The sequence below is a fragment of the Ictidomys tridecemlineatus genome, chromosome 3, assembly GCF_052094955.1.
Source record: "Ictidomys tridecemlineatus isolate mIctTri1 chromosome 3, mIctTri1.hap1, whole genome shotgun sequence".
NCBI classification, from domain to species: domain Eukaryota; kingdom Metazoa; phylum Chordata; class Mammalia; order Rodentia; family Sciuridae; genus Ictidomys; species Ictidomys tridecemlineatus.
In genome coordinates, this window is record NC_135479.1 from 185,793,906 (window position 1) to 185,803,146 (window position 9,241).

Below are 9,241 nucleotides of genomic sequence, written 5' to 3' on the forward strand. Positions count from 1 at the left end.
TGGTATGTATGGTCCTGGAACCAATCCCCTGCAGATACCGAGGGACAACTCTATGTATGTTCAAATATACTGTATAAGAAAAAATGCATCAATAACATTATTATAGTGACTGAAGGTAGAGAGCCAGAGAAATCATTCAACATGGTACGATTTTTATAAATTATAGAAAACACAATTTAGTCTATAGAGTTATGAAAGAAATGCAAAGTTTAGCTGGAAGCAAAAGAACAGATCCAAAGTTATACAAGAAGCTTTTTGTTTCCCAATTTCACAATGTTCTGATGGAAACCTTGTTTTATATTCAAGTGGAATTCTAGATTGAATTGAAAATAAATGTATGATTGAGGAAAAAAAACTTGTTTGTGTATATTGACTTCTTTTAATTCTTCCTGTTTGTTGGTTGTTGGTATGAATGAAAATGTATGATGAATCTGATATTTTGTTCATAGTTAATAAATTATCTTTGTCCACATTTTCTGCTATTGTAACCATCATATTAGATTTAGTTTTCCTAAGTGATTTGCAAATTATCAATTAAAAGAAATTTATGTTTCAATATTGCAAATATTTTACTGTTATATTTACTTATCATGCTGTATAAAATATTGTTGAGATAAAAGTATTTATTTTTATAACATATTTATAGGTGATCCATTCAAATAATTCAGTGCAACTAAATTCAATATTTCATACATTAAGCAAATATTTATTAATTATCTGTATTCAAGACTAAATGAATATATTATTATCTTTGTTGTAAAATCTAAATTCCAAATGATACTATTGTTCATCTTACATAAAAGAATGTGATTCTAATTATGTGATTTGTTAATTTTTATTTTTTCCCTTTTTTGCATTTTTGAAAAATCCGAACAATATTCTTAGGTAATCTATTGTAAAAATGGTTTAACAATATAAATGAAATTTGTGCTACATTTTAAGCATCAGAATTAATCACAGTCATTGTTAATACAGTGTACCTGTATTTAAATACATGCTTTTTAGTATTATAAATTCTGTTGAGATAATAGTATCACTCTTCTTCAGTCCCGCCTAGGAGTTATTTGGACCTTTCAAAATCCAAGAGTTTTATAAAAAGTGAAAGATACATAATTGAATCCTACTGAGAGACTCTAGCTCTAGAGACAAGAATTCCATCCTGAATTATTTTAGAAATGTCAGAGTGTACCCAGAATAGCGAGAAGTTATGCTGCTTATGGAGTACTCACTTGCCTAAGAATGAGGAAATTTGAAAGTAAATAACAATCCTCTCTCTGTAAATTACCACCATATTCAACCAGTTGAGTGTCCAAGAAGAATAAATTTGCACTTGAGATTGTTCTTGCTTCCCTAGGTAATAAAGTGGTGACTTTTTAACAATTCATCAAATTATAAAAAAAAAAGAATTTGTAGTTCAGTCTCTACTTGTCAGTCAACATCAATTATATATCCATACAAACTTCAAAATTCATTGTCTATTTTGTGGTGTGAAAATAGAAAAAAAAATTAATTACAAGCTTAGGACACTAAAGCAAAGGCAGGAAGAATGGGATGAAATTTAGATAAGTGACAAATTTATACCAGCCATAGCAATTGCTAGATACCAAAATATCATAAATACAATAGTCATTATTGGCAAAGTCTAAAATAATGTGAACTACCTGCACCTTCTAGATGAACTCTTATCACTTTTCTTTTTCACAATTTAAAAAAAGATGTGCTGTTTTTCATGTTTATAAATTATTATAGAATTTACTACTTAATTATTGCAAAGATAGATAATCCTCAATTGGATTTATCCAAAAATTAACTTACATTCTCTTGTACAATATCCTGATTTTATAACTCAAAGCCTATGAAACATTTCACTGTTTTAACTTTTCTTTCTTGGGTCCCTAAACCTAAACTCCCAGCACATGCACAAACATGTGTACTGTGAATTCCATCTCTTAAAATTATAGCAAAAAAAAAAAAAAAAAAGATGCTTAGTAGTAGAGTGAGTTATATAATCATCATTAAATTATTTTCGTATGTAAAACTTGGAGAAGAATTGAGAGCTCTAAGCTGATGAATCAGATAAAGTAAAATTGTCATACTTGAGAAAATATCAATATAATTTCTTTACATCGCAGGATACATGAGGATAATGATATTCAAGTTCTATTAAAAGACAAACATCTTTTAACGAGTTATATATGCATTTTTGCATTCAGAATGCACCTCTTATACATCATGTTTTCTACTTACCTTGCTCTCTAGTAGTACCATATATTTCTACTTTGCAGTTCTGTAGCCACTAGCCATATGCAATGATTAAGCACATACAATATGACCAGCACAATTGAAGTATATTTTAAAATTCGTACTGTATTCAGTTGCTGGAGGTTTTATCAGTGTGTTTGAAATACTTGAGCATGTGAATCTATTTTTTCAAACAAATTTTATGGAATCTAACTCTCGATAAAAATTCATATATGAAGATTTACCATCTTAATCCAGATATGCTATAAGAATAAAATGCACATGACTTCAAAACTAGGTACAATTTCAATATAAAGTAACTCCATGATTTTTGTATTGGTTAAATATTAAAAATAATAATGATTTATATTTATTTTTAAAAATATTTTGTTAAAAATAATTTTACTTATTTTCTTTTCATATTTTTAAGATGTACATTAAAAATGGTCAAAGGAAGAAGATTAAAAGAGTTAATGTGTTATAGTATTTAAGAATTCCCTTCACACACTTAACACATTAATATTAATGAATTCCACCAGGATCCATCTTATATTAGCGCCACTAGAGGCATTTTCTTTCATAACTTGAAGGTTACCAGTGAAAAACCTGCTGAAAAGTGTTACCTTGTTCCTGCCTGACCTGAGGCCTGGATTTATTTTTTATGAATCCTTTAAATAAGAGCAAGAATATCCTTTCAAACTGCATATCCAGAAAAATATATATCAACTGTTTTCAAATTCAGCTAAAAAAAAGGTGCTCAGTGTATTTCCTGTATCATCTTACTTAATTCTTACAACAATTCATTGTGGTAGGTATCATTACTTAACTCCCACACATGGAGAAAAAAAGCAATTAACATGCCCAATAGGCACAAGTGAGTTCACTCCAAGAATGTCTTTTAGAGTGTCTTCTTTGTGCTTGGGCTGCTCAAGGCACATGAACATCACCAAAGAATGAAAACTCCTATCATTCTGGAGTTTATTTTCTAGGTAGTATGTCATTATTCAAAGATAGATATGCCTTATTAAAATTCTATGCCTTCATTAAATTATACTACTAATACTAGTTTAGTGTTTGGGGGCTAATTACTTAATCTCTAATCTTTTCATGATTTAACCTCTAAATGAAAAGACCAATAGCAAAACATTATTAAGATAAATAAATGCACATAAAATTGAGGGTAAAATATCACATGTAAACATTTTTATTAACTATCTCTTTATATATTCACTATAAGTCATAGCATAGTTAAAGATATATCAACACTTGATTTGTCTGAATTTTATATTTCAGTGTTACACATACTATCTGATATTAAGTTAGTGCTATGAACTTCCTTAGTGAATTATATTTTCTTGTGTAGCTCTGATACCAAATGTTGCATTTTCTTGTTTTCTGCAGTTGTACCTGCACACAATCCATAGTTCATGACAGATTTTGATTAATAACAAATAATGCAATCCTAGATAAATGTTAAAATTTTAGTGTGGTGTATATGTCAGAATTATAACACAATGATCTTTATGTAAATAACTCTTTCAAAGTAATGATCATTCAGTATCAATCATTTAAAGTAGAAATTTTAAAAATTATTTAAAATGCTATTTTTATTTTTGTATCACTTTATAATATGTGAGTTCTAAACATTTCAAAATTTTAAAGTGTTTTGACATTTAAGAAATGTTTAAACATTTATCCCTCTACCTAAGAGGAGTCAAATCACAGTAAATGTACATGTAGAAATGATTTAAGAATATAAAACCGGGCTGGGGATGTGGCTCAAGCGGTAGCGTGCTCGCCTGGCGTGCGTGCGGCCCGGGTTCGATCCTCAGCACCACATACAAACAAAGATGTTGTGTCCACCGAGAACTAAGAAAAATAAATAAATACTAAAATTCTCTCTCTCTCTCTCTCTCTCTCTCTCTCTGTCCCCCTCTCTCTCTCACTCTCTCTTAAAAAAAAAGAATATAAAACCCCAAGTTTTGAATCTGAGAAGTATGATATTTAAGGATAAAACTATACATTTTACATATAAAAGATAATATGTAATGTATCATAAATTTTAATGTCTTAATGCATTAAAAGTTTAATCAGAAAATTCAAAGATTTCTTGCTTTCATTTGAGAAGTCAAAAGTGCTTTGATTGATTTTCTCTCACATATAATCTAATAAAATCCTCTGGATTTTATTAAACCAGACATCAAACAAAGGTCTGTCAATATCTCCTAGGGAGAAGAGCCTTAAGACAGTCTGATTCATTTTTTATATGTGCTTCATTTTCTTAATCATATATTTATCCTATTGAAGTACATGCATATTCAAAGGTATAAAGTAACATTGGTTTCCTGAAGCCCTTATTTTCAGAAGTAAAAATATTCATGAGAACCAAGGAGAAATATTCTTAGGGCATTTTAAATTAGTGAAACTTAGAATAACTTTTCATTAAAATGATTTCATTATTCAAAGAAACTTTATGTTTTAAATTGAATGGTTAGGAAGTTTTAAAAATATGTCTAAAATTACTTCTTACGAAACAAGCAAAAACTAATAGTGTTCTTTGAAATTTGAACTTCAGTTTATTCTAAAAGCAAATAATTAAAACATTTGCCAGCATCACTTGACTAAAGGATGATTGTTCTTTAAATTAAACAAATGGTTTTTGCCTGTATATTTACTAAAATATTATACAATGGTGAGAATTTAGCTATCTTAATGTTAAAAATAATTAACTTTGGAAGAAATGATTCACAGTAACTCCCATAAATAGCATTATTTTAGAAATAACTCAAAAATCAAGACACCTTGTTTTGTCTATTAATTGAATTCCCTGATTAATTTAGCCTGAGCTTATTTGGTCAAAAGAAACAAATGAGTAGTCTATGGTGGAAAATGAAAGTGAGAGGGCTTACAGAGAAATATTATCACTTCAGGCAGTAACTTGTGATAATTTGTTAAAGATGAAGAAATAAGTAGAAAATAGTTATTTTAAGGGCTGCACTATTTTATTGAAACTGATAATTTTTCTTCAGAAACAAATGGGTCATAGAAACCAGTCATTAAAAATTCCAACCCATTATTATCAGTTTTTACTTTCATAAAGATTTATTTGTCACATAATTATGCCCTGATGTCAGAAAATACTATTAATATATCTGGGAATTTTTTTCATCAAAACTTCAAAAAAAATGATCTGTTCACGTTTTATTTTCTATCTTAGAGTGAGTCATACCCAGGGTATTAATGCAGCTCATTACATGTATTAAGTCTTAGTGCATCAGCTAGTATGGGATACACAAAATATTGAACAGACTAAGAATATGAATAAAATAGAAATTAATTCCATTCAAACAAAGTCAGAAATTACTATTTACAAAAACCTAGTGCTTATGTTACAAATAAAAGCTTATTTTGTAAAAACAAGTCTTTTGTGAGTTATTAAAATCAGTGTCCCCCCTTTGAGAATTGAATAAAAATGGTGGAAATCGAGCATTTGATGATTGGGTTTTATACTTTGGATATGAGGTGTCCCTCAGAAGTTCATGGGTTATCTATCCTATGTAGAAATGTTTTAAAATAAACTAATTAGATTATGAAAGCTCTATCCTAATCAGTGGATTGATCCTTTTAAGGGATTAATAATTTGAAAGGACTATTGTATTTAGTGGTAGATGGGGCGTGGCTTGAGGAAGTAGATCAGTGGGGCTGTGCCATTAGGGATTATATTTTATCATCCTAAATCTTCTCTCTCACTGGGCTTCTTGGCTACCATGAGGTGAACAGCACACCTCCATCATGCCCTTCTACCATGATTTTCCTTCTAACATCAGGCCCAGAGCAATGTTGTTGGCCAACCATGGACTAAACTTATGAAGCTGTGGGCTCAAAATTAATTTCCTCCTCTAAGTTGTTCTTGTTAGATATTTTGGTTACATCTATGAAAAACTAATACAGCTGCTCATAAAATTTCCCAACCATTTGATGAACTTAGAAGAGGCTAACATTGTTCCCTAAAGTTATTTTTAAAGTCACACAGTGGAGATATTCATTTGATGTTCCCAGATTGATATTTACTTGCAATCCAATGCATCTGAGATGTGTCTCTCTATGTGAAATATTTTAAAAGATCCCAATGAATAAAAAAAAAGGCATTGCAAGAGTTATGAATTACTCTCAGTCCATATATAAAAATAATTAGGGGAAAAAAGAGAGCATGCATTCACCTCCAAGAGAGGCCCTTAAGTATCTGAAAAATATATTTCAATCAAATTATCTAGATAATATGTCTGAATTAGAAAATTAAAAAATTAATTTCTGAACATTTGGAATAGAATAAAAAGAAAAAATATGAACAAAAGAAAAAAACAATTTGAAAAAACAAATAGAACATGAATTCTAAGCAATAAGAGGTATTTATTATAATTCAAATGTTAATATCAATTTACTTATTTTATACATCTACATCATCTCATAAGAAATTTAAGGATGAAATTATGCTCTGGCCTACAGGTCAAAATAAGATGCCAAAAACATACCACACAGTAACCATTATGGAATAATGTCCAGTGAAGAATTTAAATAGCTAGATTAAGAAAACTCAGAAGCTTCAAGAAAACACAGAAGAATGATTTAATTCTCTAATAAAGCTGCTTTACAAAGAGATGGAAGCAAATTTTAAAAATGAATCAGAAATCCTTCAACTAAAAATACACCAAGCAAAATTTAAAACATGATATTTGCCATCAATAGCAGAATACAACAAATAAACAAGAATTTCTCAATTCAAAGAAATAATATTTTAAAATACAAAGTAGGATGGTAAAAAAGGGGGTGAAAGGACAATGAGGAAAACTTTTTTTAAAAAAGTGAGAACTTTGGGATAAAAGTAAACGACCAAATATTTGGGTTTCTGTGGTTCCAAAGGGGCTTGAGAATTCCAAAAGGAGAGAAAGCATATACAAAAAAGATAGTAATACAAAAGTTCGCAAACCAGGAGGATATAAATGTCTATGTACAAATAGGTCAAAAATCACCGGCCCGATTTAACTTAGACAAGTCTACCCCAAGACATAGTGTGCTAGGACTCTAAACAGTGAAAGACAAAAAGAATATTCCTAAGGCAGCAGGAGAAAAGAAACCAAGCTGTCACAATTCTCTAGAGAGCAACTTCTCTGCAGAAACCTAAGAGGCCAGGAGAGAGTGACATATTTTCATAGTACTGAAGGAAAACAAAACAAAACAAACAAACCAAACATAACAAACTTCCAACTAAGCATAATGTAGCCAGCAAAGCCTTCCTTTAGAAAGGGAGAAGAGAGAAGAGAGATATTCCCAGAAAAACAAAAGCTGAAAGGCTTGTCCTATAAGAAATGCTAAAGGGGGTTCCTTCACATTGAGAGAAAGAAACATTGATGTATATGAAAATAATATAGAAAGTTGTAAAACTCAATGGTAGGACTAACTGTACCAGTGAATTCAGAGTGACCTAATATTGTAAACATGGTGCATGATTCATCCATAGGTTTGAGCATAAAGATCCAAAGAGGAAGCAATTAATATTGACTCATTTTTAATATTCAACAAATATGTAATATGAATTCTTAGATACATACTAGAGGAAGGAGAACTTATCAATTCATGGTGCTTAGAAAATTGGGTATTTATATACAGGAAAATGAAACTAGTTACAAAAAGATGGATAAGATTTAAATGTAAAACCTGAGACAAAGAATTTCTCTTTAAAATTTCTAGAATCATGTCTGATATTCTAACAATAAATACTTTGTGGCCAGTATAAATTTTTTCAGTCCTGAAGTAATTATGGATATATGATTCCCAGAATCTTGAGCTGTTGTAAATTATGGTCTTTATCATGCCATATTTGGTCTGCAATCTTAGAGTACATTTTTTTTGTTGTTTATTTACCTCTTCTTTTTGACATGTTTATGTACCTATTCTCTAATTTATGGAGTCTCTCATTTCATTCTATTTGCCTATTCTACTTTTTGCAATTAACATTTCTGACAACTTTATTATTTAGCATCTAGGAGTCAACATCAGTTACAAATGCCACCTGCAAGATGGAATTTGACTGCCCATCTCTGGTTACTGTCTCTTTTGTCATTTCTAAATCAGGGTTTATGCATCAGTGTGCATTTAACATGCATTAGAATTCATGTTGGCATTTGGATGCTCTTTGAACACTCCCTGTTATCTCCTTGCACTTTCGTCTGCGCTTTTACAGCTAAGATGTTTACTGATTTGGGGGGCACATCAAGTCTAATAAAAGCTGCTATGAAGTTCCCTTTCATTGCCATTGAACCGAATTACTCCATATAACTTAGATCCATTTTTAAGAATAAAAATCCTCACAAATACAATGAATAACACTGTAAATTTAAAGGGAACAAAAACAAGGATTAAAAAGTTCTGTTAAATATTAAATGAATGTCCTCACATTCATTTCTTGTTTTTACACTTAATTTGAACGCCAAATCTCTGCAATTAAAAATATAGTGTCAAAAATACTAATACTGATCTTCCTGTCAAGAAGCCAAGCATAAAAAAAAATTCCATACAGTAAGGTAAATTCTATTTCAGAACTATATTACGTGATGGGAAATTCAAAGAAAAAAATCCTTAATTTCATCTGAAAATGTTAGAAAACGTTATCAGAGAAAGAGATACCTAAAACTTTCAAAGATGAGTATGAGTTTGACTAGAATGTGATATATTGACAGAAATTCCAAACAGTATTCAATAGTTATCAAAAGCTTAAGATGTATAAGAAAGCAGTGTGTTTACGGAAACATAAGCAACATCTCTCAACCTAATCATCGCCTCTTTGTGTAGTCTTTCCCACTTGGCTTGCCTGAATTCATCTTCTCTTTCATAATCTTTTGTCACCATTCACAGGGCTTGATTTCTGCCTTGCAATTGTCTAGGGATCATGTATGTGTAAAGTATAGATTAAGATAACTAAATTAAAACTAAAAATCCTGGA